This window comes from Amblyomma americanum, chromosome 5 (assembly GCF_052857255.1).
Source record: "Amblyomma americanum isolate KBUSLIRL-KWMA chromosome 5, ASM5285725v1, whole genome shotgun sequence".
Taxonomy (NCBI): Eukaryota; Metazoa; Arthropoda; class Arachnida; order Ixodida; family Ixodidae; genus Amblyomma; species Amblyomma americanum.
The window spans coordinates 80,852,292-80,867,441 of record NC_135501.1 but is presented as its reverse complement, the minus strand read 5'-3'; the positions used below and the strand labels follow the sequence as shown (position 1 = coordinate 80,867,441).

At 48.2% G+C, this 15,150-nt stretch overlaps 2 pseudogenes; one reads left to right on the top strand and one right to left on the bottom strand.

Moving 5' to 3' along the window:
- Nucleotides 1-8,284: 8,284 nt before the first annotated feature.
- LOC144133996 (uncharacterized) lies at nucleotides 8,285-10,954 on the bottom strand (annotated as a pseudogene).
- A 108-nt stretch (nucleotides 10,955-11,062) lies between these two features.
- LOC144133995 (uncharacterized) lies at nucleotides 11,063-12,363 on the top strand (annotated as a pseudogene).
- Nucleotides 12,364-15,150: the final 2,787 nt, after the last annotated feature.

Genomic DNA, 15,150 nt, shown 5'->3' with positions numbered 1-15,150 from the left:
ACCTATAAAATAAAAGTGCAATAATGAAAACGAAAAAAAAATAATCTTGCCAGTGTTGAGTTTTGAAGCAGCCCCATTGAGATTCTCAGCTGAGAACGCTAACCAATAAGCCAAGTGGAGATTTTTTTTTATTGCACAGAAATCAAACCCGCTGCGCTACCAAATGCTTCACATACGCACATAATATTCCGCTGTGCAGACACACATTCTTATGTCTTGGTACACTGCAGTCCACCAGCACATACACCAGCAGCGCACCCCGTTAAATCTTACGTTCGTTTTCGCGTGGACTGCTTGGGAGCACTGCAATCGCAGCTCAAGCAGGCATGTCACGGGGAATTTTTTGTATTTCGCGGGCATCCGCAGTTAGCGACAAATATAATATGTAATCATTATAAATTTACAAATTGTTGAGTCGGACGTTCTGCGGACTGTCATACAGCTTTCTAATTATAAATTTTTGCGAAACTTCGTCGTTTGTGAGGTTGGTTAATTATATCGGTGATTACGGAGTTTAGCAAAATACAAAAGTAGTGCAACTTGCTCCAAGCAACAACCATCCGCATTCATTTCGTCGCGCCGTCTTAATGTGCCTCAGCATCTTTTTAAACCCTGGCTCAAAACAGCTGGGATGCCCTGTACATCGTTTTACACGTGTGCAAGTGGGCAGCCAGCCACAAAGCAGGTTTCAGACAGACAGACAGACAGACAGACAGACAGACAGACAGACAGACAGACAGACAGACAGACAGACAGACAGACGGACGGACGGACGGACGGACGGACGGACGGACGGACGGACGGACGGACGGACGGACGGACGGACGGACGGACGGACAGACGGACGGACGGACGGACAGACAGACAGACAGACAGACAGACAGACAGACAGACAGACAGACAGACAGACAGACAGACAGACAGACAGACAGACAGACAGACAGACAGACAGACGGACGGACGGGCAGGCAGGCAGACAGACAGACGGACGGACGGACAGACAGACAGACAGACAGACAGACAGACAGACAGACAGACAGAGAGACAGACATACATACAGACAGACAGACAGACAGAGAGACAGACATACAGACAGACAGACAGACAGACAGACACATACATACATACATACATACATACATACATACATACATACATACATACATACATACATACATACATACATACATACATACATACATACATACATACATACATACATACATACATACATACATACATACATACATACATACATACATACATACATACATACATACATACATACATACATACATACATACATACAGACAGACAGACAGCTGCTAAATGCGGGCAATGGCTACTATAAGCACTAGCGTGCTAAATTGTGAAACCTGTGCTCACTCTGTTACTGGCTTGCTGTAGGCGATGACCGCATGAACGAACGCTGACGAAAACTCCATCCAGCTATTGCTGCGAGTAAAAATGAATTACCTGGATCTCTCCGGCAGCAAAACGCGCATTAATGGCCGAGAATAACGGATTTAAAACTCTTCCTGCAACAATAAACTCGCGACGACTTTTGCGAAAAAGGCCGGATTGCCACTGCTCTGAAGTGAATAACGTTGTGACATGAATTGTGTTTAGTTTCCCAGGGTCACTCGGGGAGGACCCCCAGGATGAAAGCTGCGAGAGCAGCCTGACGTGTCTATCGACTTTTATAGTGCGTGGCAGCAGACAGCATTGCGGGGAAATAAGTACACATATAAAGATCGAAACAAGTCAGTCACCCCTACAGAATGGTGCCGCAAAAAATAATAAAAATAAAACATGAAGAGACATGCGTACACACACTAAAATATAAAAAAATGGTTATGGAGACAAATACAGAAAGGAGATACGTTTTAAAAGTGATTTGCGCGAACGTTAATTGCGAGTACGTGGCAACGTGGTTTTTATACGTTGTGTACCATATGTGGTACATTTGTCAAACTATCAGTGTTCCGGGTGTATGCTCTGAATTTGCCGAGTGTTTTTACGAAGGTCTGCTGAGTGGCAGGTGCGGTTTTTATTTTTAACTAGGCCAGTTCTTTAGGCATCAAGCAGTGTTAAGTGGTAAACGTCAGACATATTCGCTATACAATACTGATCGAGAATATCGTCTGTGTAGGCGAAGAAACTCTGGCTGATAGCCTCAGGAATCCGCTGTGAAAATGGTCGTCGACGCCAGCGTGCAACTTGTGAAACTGGTCGTTGATGACGACACCGCTATTTCTTTTTTGTTCTTTTCTAGCTCTCTGTTTTCGGTTACAGTAATCTTCATGTGATCAGAACGAGTGCGTTTTCAATACAGGCCAACTCCTGCTTGTCCTCAGTGTCCCTCTAGTGTGCTTCACATGTGCTGTGATATACACCGTAGTGCAGGACTCCGGATTAATTTGACTACCTGGGGTTCGTCAACTTGCACTGACATCGCCTCTATGGAAACAAAGCCGCCGTGGCCAGGATTTAATCCCACGTGCTGAGTGGCGGGTGATGAAGCGTGCTGCGAGGGACAACTTTTGTTATTTTACCAAGAAAAACAGTTGGAATGTAAGCGAAGGCATCCACCAAGCTGCAGATAACTTGCAGCCCAGAGCAATAAACAAGGGGGAAATAATGTACGTCTCTACCGGCGTTACAAAGCAGGAAGATTTGCTCATGCGAAGCATGTGCCATAAAGTATTGTGCATATCGTTCTGCATGTACCGTATACGTGCGTGTATTGTGGTCTGAAAGAAAAAAAGATTCATTCGTAGTTAAGCTACGTCTCGTGTTTTCAAGTGGGTTTTCATCTATTCTATCAGCAGTAAGCGCTTTACAATCCTTGTTTATATTGATCGTTTTGAGATTTGCTTGCGCACTTTCGTCTTGGAGAAGTTGGCCGAGAAGCTAGTCAGCAGCTTTGTCTGTGACCTTTTCCAGTTGTCCCTCCTCGCCTTCACTCTTGTGGGCACTCTTGGTGCTGCTGGCTACAGTTATGGAAACCAATATACCGGTCTTGGTGGTTGGCATGGAGGCACTGGAGGTACCTACCCTGGCTGGCACAGCGGCTCTGCTGATTACAATGGATATGGATGGCATGGTGGTATCGGAGGGTTCTTGGCACCTGGCTTTAATGGTGGCATCGGAGGGATCATGACACCTCGCTGGAATGGCGGCAGCGGAAGGTTTATAAGACCTGGCTGGAATGGTGGCAGCCCTGGATTCGTAACGCCCGGCTGGAACGGCGGCAGCCCGGGGTTGATGACACCTGGCTGGAATGGTGGCAGTGGAGGATTCATGACGCCTGGATGGAATATTGGCAGCGGAGGGTTCACGACACCTAGTTGGTATAGTGGCGGCGGATTAATGGCGCCTGGATGGAATGGTGGAAGCGGGGGGTTCATGACACCAGGTTGGAATGGTGGCAGCGGTGGGCTTATGACACCTGGCTGGAATAGTGGCATCGGATATACGACTCCTAGCTGGAATGGTGCCAATGTCGGGTACCTCAGCCCAGGATGGAATGGAGGTCATGGAAATGGCGTCAATTTGTTGAGCCAACGATATGGTCTTAGCTACAGGAAATAAAGAATTGACATCAAGGCGTATTGAATAAATTTCCGATTTGTTTTCATTTGACCTCCTGTGTTCGCTCGTGAGCATCTAACGCTAAAAATGACGCCAGGAAGGAGACACCTTTAGTCGTGCTTTGACACGCCATTTGGGATTCTTTACAAAAAGCAATTGAAAAAGATCTTGAATCCGCAGTATTCGGTCAAGCACGCTTTCTTAGCCTTAGTATATAGAGGTGTCTTTGGTGACGTAGCATAGAGTAAGCGCAATAGATTTATACTAGCCGCCTCGGTGGCTCAGTGCATGGTTATGGAAGTGCCGAGATCGAACTTTAATGGAGGCAAAATTCTAGAGGCCCGTGTGCTGTGCGATATCAGTACACGTTAAAAAACCCCAGGTGGTCAAAATTTCCGGAGCCCTTCACTACGGCGTCCTTCATAGCCTGAGTCCCTTCGGAACGTTAAACCCTCATAAACCAAACCAAACTAGGTTCCGACTACTTGCGCGCGTGTTTGCAAAGGGCGGTAGCTTCAACAGCCTTGAACATATTTGTTGTAAACGTTGGTAAATCTGTACACCCTAAGGCATGATCATAAGACATGACCGATATGTATCTGTATATTCAAGTTCATGCGTCGTAAAGAGGGCACTGAAAAAAAGATTGGTATGCTCGCTGTCAGAGCATGTATTAAGGCGCCAGCCTTTATAGGCTCATGAATCGCCATTGTGGATGTTCGTAGAAACGTGTCACACTAGAGCTGTCAATCAAACGTGGTTGAGGTGTCCACCGAGATTTCAAAATCTGAGCTTCTGCGTCCTTTCTTCAAAGCACATGCTTTCGCATTTCTCCATGTAAGCAGAGAACTGTTCTCACAGTTAAATAGTAATTTGCAGAAAGTAAATTATCTAAGTAGTATATATTTATTAGTCTGTTAGTTATTTAGTAATTAGTTAGATAGTAATACTAGTGGTTGGTGCAGTATGTCGTAACCGAGAACTAAGTATACGATAATACACTGCGTATGTGCAAGGCGCCAGCAGACAATGCACCTGCGCTTCAGACTACTGCGCATGCGTGTTACATCATTGAGTGGTGTCACCATCTTTCGAGAGCAGCGCTCCCCGGGCAATCGTGCCAGACGCCTCCTGAACGCCGACCTGGAAGGATGCCACCTAACGCTCTCGTGTGTCTCCAGCAACCATACTTGCGCGTGCTATAAAGAACGTCAGCGAAAGTGTCGTGAAGGGAAACAATTGTGTTGTATTTAATCAACGTCTTCACCACACATCAGCGATAGAAGCAGCAACACCGTGCTAAAGGCTTTCGCCACACCGCATTTTTGGTCAACAAAGTGCCCCCTTAATTTTTTGGCTTGCGAACCGATACTCCCAAAAATGCTGCTCGAGAGCGCGCGCGAAAAATACCGATGGGAGTACGCTGACATCAATTACGCATATATAGCTAAGCACAATCACACACCTGCACACGATGTTTCCAAGACCTGTTTGGCATTTTTATTTTTACCGTGCCAGATATCTGTCAAAGAAAGGTGGACGGGCCCATATATTTAGTTGCAACAAGGCCTTATTTCGTCCAGGATTCTGTCGTGCATCTTCAGTGTATTTCGCACACATACTATGAAACAATCAAAAGGGGTTGGAGGTTAGTTATTTGGCAGAGCTAAATTCTCACCTATGAATGGAAACTCGAGCAAACCACGTCCATCGCAGAATCTGCTCGGCCCAGATATAAAGACTGCCATCTTAGAGGCTAGACGCAAGCGATAAACCTCAGCAAATACTTCCAATGAGTAGCAGGAATCTTGGCGATGCAGTTGCGAGCCTGAGTGCGGAAAGAGACCTTTTCTTAAGCCTCGCAGTTTCAGCGAAACAATTATAGAAGGGGAAAATAATTTTTATTCTTTTGGGGCTGCATGAATATTTCGCATAAAACTTTAGAAACAGTAACCATCCCAGAAAAAAGCTTAGCAGACACTTCCACTAAAAAAAAACAACACTTCCACTGAATCCCTGGGAATTTTTGCAATTAGTTGCAAAACATCACTCTGAGTCATTTATATTGCAGTGCTATTATGGTATGAATGCTTGAAAAGAGCGCAGGTGACCATACAAATGTTTGGTAAAGAAATTAGTGGTACAATGGGAAGCCGCTTATCTCCGTTCACGAAGGAGGAATTTTCTTCCAAGTGATAATTTTTTGCGTTGTGCGGCTATTGTCCTGGCCACAATGTAGTGTATATTGGGCGACCTGCGCACCGCGCCAAATTCTACGAGAGCGCGTGGCCAAAGAAATACCTGAGCAGAGACCAAGACAGCCGGTAGATGCCGCCAGTACTTACACCAAGAGGTCGGATGAGAACGCTTTGTTGGAGCTCCATCGAATTCGTCCGAAGCTAAGTGCTTTTGATATTTGTTTTGTACATGCAGTAGGGGCGGTACTTTTAAACCGAGTTAAGGGTAGGAAGGCTAGCGGAGATGCGTATGCAGTAGGGCTTTGTGGAGGAATTTTGTGGGATTTTACGTTACGTGGTCGGCCGGACGATGGGCCGGCAAGCTAGGAAAGCCAGGCTGGACAGGGAGCTAAGGCAGTGCGAGCGTTGCTGTTATTTGGGCGAGACGGAATTTCGGAGCTTAGCCGAGAAAGGGGAGGCTAGCTTCGCGCGTAGGCTAAGAAAGCGTTTTGAGGAGGCCGTTCGGACGTTGGAAGGGGAATGGGCAGCTAGGATTAAGGAATTCAAAGGGGACCTGAAGGTGGAGCGAGAAAGAAAGGATAAAACTAGAAACCCAGGTCGCCGAGTCGCTTAATAGGGATAAGGCTAAGGCCGGCCTGTTGGAGCGAATTGTGGGTGAGCTGAAAGAGCAGCTGGAAAAGCGGGCCTAGCTAGAAGAGCAGGTAGTGACATAATAGGAGGCAATCAGGCTTTTAGATCTCATTCTCACCTTCTCTGGAGCTACTCTCCTCGAACTAAGAAAAGCCTGCTGCCCTACTCCTCTTCACATTCAAAACGTGTGAAGAGAGGCGTTGCTAACCTTTAACTCGGTAATGCCCTGCGGATATCTTGTTCACACAGTAGGCAGAAGATTGGTTTTGGTTTGGTTTGGTTTGTAGGGGTTTAACGTCCCAAAGCACCTCAGGCTATGAGAGCCGCCGTAGCGAAGGGCTCCGGAAATTTCGACCACCTGGGGTTCTTAACCGTGCACTGACATCGCACAGTACACGGGCCTGTAGAATTTCGCCTCCATCGATATTTGACCGCCGCCGCCGGGATCGAACCCGTGTCTTTCGGGCCGGCAGCCGAGCGCCATAACCACTCAGGCACCGCGGCGGCTGGTAGGCAGAACAGTTTCTTAGGGCAACTTGACCCCTTGCGTTCAGCGGGCTACCCTAACGATGTCCTGGTTTCTATTGCTGAGATTTTGTCTAGTAAGCTTATGTCACAGTACATACCTAAGAAAGATTAAACGCCTTGTGAAGAAACTAGCCCTGCTGTAATGCATACTTGCACAAAATCACGCATAACGTTAAAAAATAGCCATGAAATTCAGTGTTAGGGTTGCCTATTCTGCACCCACAAAACTGCCGTCATTTTGTTCCCGTATCTTTAAAAAACAGCAGCTCAAAAAGGAAATATAAAGTTAAGCACCAGAGCATGTTCACAACATGCACAACCGATGTTGTTTACTAGCTTCCTGTCCTGTGCAAAGGACTACATAGGTCAAACTGGTCAATGCATTGACGAGCGTATAAGGCAGCACCGCACTTCGCTCCAGTCAGGCAACACTGCTAGTCTGCCAAAACATTGCAGCCACTGAAAAGAGTGAACCCCTCGTTTCCATAATGTCAGAATCATCGGCAGCGGGAAAACGCAGGTTCATCGAGAAATCTTAGAGGCCTTTAAAATCAAGCAGTTAGGCACTGAATGCGTCAGTGACAGATCTGTCAGCTTCGCGGCAGAAAGGGTACAGGTTCATGAATGGGACATAGGTTGCCACATGTTATCTTCTCCCGCTCAAACAATATTTTGTCCTGTTGTTTTGATAGCGTGTGTAGTGCTCTCGCACATGTGCGCCCTGTTCTGTTGTCGGCGGTTTCACGAAGCAAAGAAGATTTCAGTCGTGTTTCCAGCGATGTCTTGTGTACTTGTCCTGCTTGTGAATACATCCTTTCCGCTGGTTTTCCACGTACCACCACAGTGAAATTAAGTATTAGATGAATATGCGAGCTCGGTGGCTCGGCTGCTGTTCTTTCCCAGTTTTGTTTCTCATCGCGCGCGTAATAAGCTTGTGAACACAATAATTGCAGTGATGAGTCTTACAAGGGGTGGCAATGTTAACTTTATTATATGCAATAATTGCTGACAAATTTTCTCAATGAGCTAAGCTAGCAAGGAAACAACCATTACGAAAGCATGTGCTCAAAAACATCAGTGGTGCTTTATTTCGCCATCACAGAGAAATTACCATTGTACTTTGATTACTTTGCGAGCGCAGAGTTCTTTCATTCATAATTTTCTTTTCTCTTTGCGCCCAGTCAAATGGCCGGTGAAATTGATGACGGACGGCCTCATGAATTCTTGACATTTGGGGTTCACGAGCATCATTCTCTGAGCCACAGTGCCATCCATGGAGCACTGAAACAGTGGATTCTTCGCAGTTGACAGCAGAACCGCAACTGCAAAACTTTTTAGGGGCTACGTTTTTCTATCACAATCTCTGCAGCCACTCTAGAGGCTGTATTCTCTAGGAGGGTAACGGAAACCTCGAAAGCAATACTGGGGTAGAAGTGCCCTCCTCTATCGATGCCAGCTATTAGGGCCGGTGTCGTTGAGATAGAAGGTGGTGCACGCAGCTTGTTAAGGCAGCCTGTTCAATCAGTGTTGCCCTGAATAGCTCTCACGAGGAAGCCAGCAATCAATGCCAGCGTGCTTGTGTTCAGGTTCTGTTGTGGAGGGACTGGAGAAGAAGGATGGTGTAAGAAAAATCTCCTGACACCCTTCAAGTATCCGAGTACGGTCGCAACTTATCCACCACAATCATACACTTTGAAGACAGTGAATTGATTAGTGATTTACCTTATATACTTACTGGTGCCTGATATAGCGCCCTTAAAATCGGCCACAAGCCAGGGTTAAGTAATCAAGCGAAAAAACTACACATAACTTGTTTTCCAAAAAAAACACCTAGGACAGCGAGCCATTCCACTTTCAGGTGCTCGAAGAAAGCGTCTTCATTTACAGACATGTAGTAATTAAGAAGTGATTTCTGATCTGCATTGATGAGGATACGCTGCATACTTGGGTACCGCTCCAATGCAGCTAGGTAAGGGAGCAGAAGCTTTCGGAGGTCCTTCCTTGGAGTGGCCGTGCACTCTGTTTCAAGAGAGAGATTTGATGCTGCTCTTAAAGTGCCCACCACACTTCAAACCTTGCTACTGGCTTAGTGAACAGTTCCAGTGACAGAATTTTTTGCAGAGCTGACAAAGCTGTGTAGGCATCAATTTGGTCATTGGTAACATTCAGCTGCCTAATGGTGGAAAACAACGAGCCCATATCATCGCTTGAAAGCTTCCCTGTTAGAACAAAATGGAAGCCTGACTGCAAGAGATGCTTTGTGCACAAACAGTGGACATAGTTGTACCATTCAGTGCCTCGTAGGTCTCTGTCGTAAGGAATTCCAGTTTGTGGCTGGTGCTCTCTTTCCATTAAGCAAAGTACTACAGGCACTCCAACGCCAGCCATGAGAGCCTACAAACTGAAAAAATAACTTAATGAGTGATCACACCTCTTTGGAAATAGCAGCAGAGCTTTCAGTACAGTTTATGCATGTAAAGTCTCAAAAAGTATAAACAAGCATTAATTTTCACCGGTTTTTCACATGTTATTGAAAGGAGCCTTGCACCACAATGCACACAATAACAGATAGATGAGTTACAAAAGACTATTCAGCAGCTTATCGACAACTGCATACCTCTTATCCTCTGCACTGTAAACCGGCATCCTCCAGGCGTCCCTGCTCACTATGGGCCCAATCCATTTTCAGTCCCTGACAGTGCCTGACTGCTTGCGGACTCGAGTCCGGCGTACAATTTTCTCGGGCAGCCAGAAGGCTCCGCTCACCAGTCAGAAAGCTGCCCGCATCGCCATAGCAACAGGTTTGTTTTCCACCTCTGGCAGTCCGCGGACTGCTTGGGGCTGCGAGGAAGGCAGCAGTCGACAGCTGCCTGGAGAGCGAAGCGCTGTGTTGGCGGCCATACTCGGATTATGTCTAAGGGAGAGTCGGAAGGTTTGGGACGGTTGCAGGAATTGGACAGTCAACGTATCTCTCAAACGAATAGTTAAAAAAAACTTCACAAACTGCCCAAGAGATGGCACCACCATAGCGATTGTTTGGCTGTAACGGCAGTCGTGCTCGTTCGGCAAATCATGCTGTGAATGGGAAGCAGTTGACTACGGAGTGAAAAGTAAGTATTCCTCGTTCCAATCGCATCTTTCTCAAATCCAAATGGCTAGAAGCGTTCTCGAGAACATGCGTCATTATAATCCGTTCGCCAAGAGTTAGTTCAGGCCTAACAAGAAAACTTTTGATATTGAAGGCATTTTGCCTTGCGCGACTCGGCTTGGAAGGAATGAGAAAGTTGAGTTGAGAGTGGAATGGGACACTGGTCCCATTCCTCCCCAGAACAGGAGCGATGCTCTGAATAGCGGATCAAGATTGTGAACAAGGCTCCCGTACGGGAGCCGAAACGTCATTTTGTTGTTGTTTTTTTGTTTTTTTACTTTTGGTCGGCGTCCTCCTTTTAAGTTTTATTATGATCGTCCCCGACCAGACGAGTTTTCGTCCAACTCTCGACTTCATCAGGATTAAGTAGCATTGACACCTGCATAAGCCTTCAGAGTTTATATTACATTCTAGGTATGAGTGCACTTGGTATGCCGTAAAGAAGACTAAATAACTGGCAGGTTGGATACAAAATAATAACCCTCGTTGTGGAACAACACACGTCACTTTAAATGCGGGCTATGGAGCGCATATATGCTATGTTTGAGTTTACTATACAGGCTTTAAAAAACAAGCGGAAGTTCTTAAGGTTTTCTGGTGCATTGTTCGTTGCTTATTTTTACTATAAACGCACCTGACTAGAGCGCGGCGGTCACAAACAGAAAATGTCTGTTTCGAGAGCGTTAGCTCTTACTCATCTCGTTTCGAGATTTCGTGGGGTCTGCTACTAACCTTGATCACAGCGCCAACTGTGGCAGCAACTACTCATCACGTTTCGAGATTTCGTGAAGTCTCCTACCATCCTGAGATCAAAGCGCCATCTGTGGCTGCAGCTAGATAACAGAGCACCTCGCATTGAGACTTGTAGCGCCATCCACAATAGTATCGTAGAAACAACCACCTGCCGCGTGCCAGTGATGACGTCCATGTCCAATATGGTGGATAGAGGTGGAACTATGTTAGTATGACGTCAGGGGAAGAAATGGCGGCATTAATTGTTTCGGTTTCTCGAATCCCAGATGGTGGTTATTAAAATTGGATGTGCCCTCTTTTGCCTTTCCCCCCTCAACAAAAAATATCCTAAAGCGGGTAAAATGTAATGTAGAACAACGGCCTCCCATCCTGGGAGAGTTGTGTACCGAATTTGATAGGCAAATAAACCCTATGGGTTGTGTAAATAAAATAAAATATTATAATAAAATCAAATAAATAATAGGTAAGCATTGTATACATGCAATTACTAATTGAAGCGCTACCAAATCGCACCGCAAGTATAATTCTAGGCCCACCTTGACCCCCCAATCGAAGCAAATTCCGTTTGGGACGTGTCTTGAGGAGGTACAACTCGACAATGGGTAGACGTGCATCGTAGTTTCTCTGATAGATGGCGCTAGGCGGCGATCGTTCCGCTAGGCGGCGTGCGTGCACGCGTAGCCGAGCGTGGTGGCAAACCACCCAGTTTCAAAGGGTATATATTACACTCCGTTTCTCTTGACGAGCGGCGCGTTCTTCTCCGCTTTCCTCATCTAGTAAACCAAACATCTAAGGCTCGATACTTCAACGTCTTCCAGATGGTGGCGGCCTTTTTTTTTGCTTCATCGCTATTCTGTTATTTCCAGTGACAGATTTTTTTGCGCGGTAACAATAAATCTCCGCAAAAACACCTGTATTTTACACACTTCTTTTACAGTGTACGTTTCCTAGTTGCTCGTGAAGCCCTGAAAATTAATCTGCTCAAGGCAAGCAAGATGCATTACGGACTTAAATGGATGCAGGTACGCTCAATGGCGTACCAGTTTGCTGCAGCTCTAAACCGGAAGCGACCGCCGTCATGTGAAACGAAGAAATCAGCTTGCAGAGACTGGTTTCACGAACCGCAATCCAGAGCTGGCGCTTCTATCTCCTGAAGCAACCAGTCTGAGTCGAGCCACAAGCTTTAATCAGCATAATTTTTATGCTTTCCTGTCCAACGTCAGAACCGTCTACGACCGCCACAAACTAACCCCAGGCCGCATCTACAACTTCGATGAAACTGGATTCAAAACTGCACACAATTCACCAACGGTTGTTGGAGAGCGCGGAGACAAACAAATAGACCAGATAACATCAGCAGAAGCGGGCGAATTCTTTACCGTCTTGTGCACAGGTAAAGCTGTAAGGAAAGCTTTGCTTCCGGTGTTCATATTCCTCCGGGTGAGATATAACGATTTTTGTTTTAATGCTGCTCCATCTGGAAGTCTGGGTTTGGCAGGCAAGTCAAGGTAGATGTCCGGGGAACTGTTTCTACTGACATGTGACATACGACAAGGTATGTCCAGGCTAGTGACATACGACAAGGTATGTCACTGCTTAATATTTTGAAAGCTAACCCAACTGAATATTGCTACGCTACTAACTACTCTAGTGGCGCCATACAGCGGCTAAACTCCATTTCCTGGCAGTTGGCAAGTCTTGAGCCATTTCGGGGCTAGATGCTTCGTCTTCATCTCTCGTGCTTCCTGCTGCCTTGCGCGTTCCAACGTCTTGCGCGTCTTATTAAAGCAAGTAAACCAGCCCTGCTTACGCCAACCGTTTCTCAGTGACATATTTGGTGGAGGTGCTGGGTAACGGCCCATGTGCGCTGACCTCGAGGGCACCTTTGATGTCAGCTCTCAACGCGTGGCTACAACACCAGTCCACAAAGCGAGCCGCCGCCTGCGAGGCCTACAACCAGAGTTCGGCCAACTGACAGCGCCGGTAAGGGCCATGACATCCACCGCGGCTAGCCAGACAAGTCAGCACTCCGGGAATGCCCCGCCATTTGTCCTTCACGCACCTCGATTGCCGCCACCGTTCCACGGGGACAGGTTCGAGGACGTCGAAGACTGGTCGGCCAGCTTTGACCGAGTGGCGGGTTTCAATGAGTGGGACGGCGAGCGCAAGCTGCGCAACGTCTACTTTGCGCTGCTGGACTCGGCCAAAACGTGGTTTGAGAACCACGAAGCATCCTTTACCACCTGGGAGGCTTTTAGTCGAGAGCTGCTAGCGACATTTACCAGCAGCGAAAGAAAAGAGAAAGCTGAAATCGCCCTGCGCTCGAGATCACCGCAGCCGAACGAGGGCGTGGCGATGTTCATCGAGGACATGACCCGACTGTTCAATCGGGCCGACCCTGCTATGCCCGAAGCCCAGAAGATACGCCACTTAATGCGTGGCGCAAAAGAGCAGCTGTTTGCCGGACTGGTCCGTGACCCGCCACGAACAGTGTCCGACTTCACCAAGGAGGCAATGAGTATCGAGCGCTCTTTACAAGAACGGGGCGCCCACAACGGACGTCAGGCTACTGTAGCAGCCGCTTCCCAGTCCCAGTACACGCCTACGTCGCTGCCCGCCGAGGACCTTCGGGAGCTTGTAAGAAGCCTGGTGCGCGAGGAACTGGCGAAACTTCGCTTTGAAGCTCCACAGGTCAGCGTCGCTGCCGTTACGGACGTGGTTCGCGAAGAAATCCGACGATTTGTGCAGCCACCCCCCGCTCCACACCCGGCGCCCTCCGTTATGACGTACAGCGAGGCGCTACGAAGTCCCGGGCCAGCGATGCGAGCCTTTTCCCCCATCGCTCCTCTGCAATACCTGCAGGAGCCAATCGCAACAGCACCCTCCGTGCCGCAGGAGTTCAGGCCCCCCGTGAGCAAAGCGCACGTTTGGCGTACGCCAAACAATCGGCCGCTCTGATACCTCTGCGAAGAGCCTGGCCACATCCTCCGCCACTGCCCCTACCGAAGGATGGGTTTAAGGGGGTTTTCACCTGACGCACCTCGACCACGCTACGGTGAAAGGCCACGGGATTTCGAACAGTATTTGGCTGAAAATGTGCAATCTTCGACCTCGCAGCGACGCCAGTCCCGATCGCCATCCCCAAGGCGGTTCTCTTCGCCCGGCCACCCGTCATCCTCTGGCCAGTTCAGAGGTACGGCCCCACGTCCGGAAAACTGAAGACGGCGTCCTCCGGGGGTAGGGCTGCCGCTATTGGACCGAGTCAAGAGCCTCCACCCGACGATTCGCCGCGACGCTCCGGCCGACGACGACTTGACCCGACGACCTCGACGAGGCGCTGCGACCGACTGGCCTCCGCCGAAATTCCGGTATCCGCCGACAACCACGACGTTACCGCACTCGTGGATACCAGCGCCGATTTTTCGGTAATGAGCAGACGGTCAGCCACGGTCGGTCTTGAGGAAGGTTCTGACCCCTTGGTCTAGACCGCAGATCCGGACAGCTGGTGGCCACGTGGTAACTCCGATCGGTGTCTGCACTTCGCGAATCCAGATCCGCGGTGTTACTTTCCGTGGCTGCTTTGCTGTGTTGCCCGAGTGCTCCAAGACCTCATACTCGGTTTGGATTTCCTTCAAAAGTACGGTGCCGTTATCAACCTACAGGAGCTAATCGTGTCGTTTTCCACCCAAGGTCCTGTCGACGACGATAGCGAGCCACGCAGGGCTAAGTTATGCGTCTGTGACGTCCACGTTTTGATCCCATCAAGATCCAGCATGTTTGTTACTGTAGAGTGCGATAACAGCACCAAAATTCGTGGCATTGCTGAAACCAACATGTCGCTGCTCCTTGGTCGGCAAGTCTGTGTTGCTCGAGGAATAGTTGAACTGGACAAGGGCCGAACCGAACTCTTGGTGACCAATTTTGGTTGTGAACCTCAGTGTTTTCCTGGCAGAACAGCTATTGCGTATTTCGAAGAACTCAGCGAATTCGCGGGACAGCACGCTTTGTCCGGAGCCCCGGCATCAGTGGAGAAACCGACCACTCCCATAAACACTGACGTGAACCCAAACCTCCCAACTAACCAGAAAGGCTGCTTGGAAAGCGTTATCCAGTCTTCCTGCGACTGTTTTGCCTCGACCTCCAAGGTTAGGCAGACACCGCTCACAAAGCACCGAATTATAGTTGACGCCAACCAACGGCCGTTATGTCAGCCGCCCTTCGAAGGAGCGCGATGCCATTTGCCGCCAAGTTCAAGAAATGATCAAGGACGACGTGATACAGCCGTCGACGAGCCCGTGG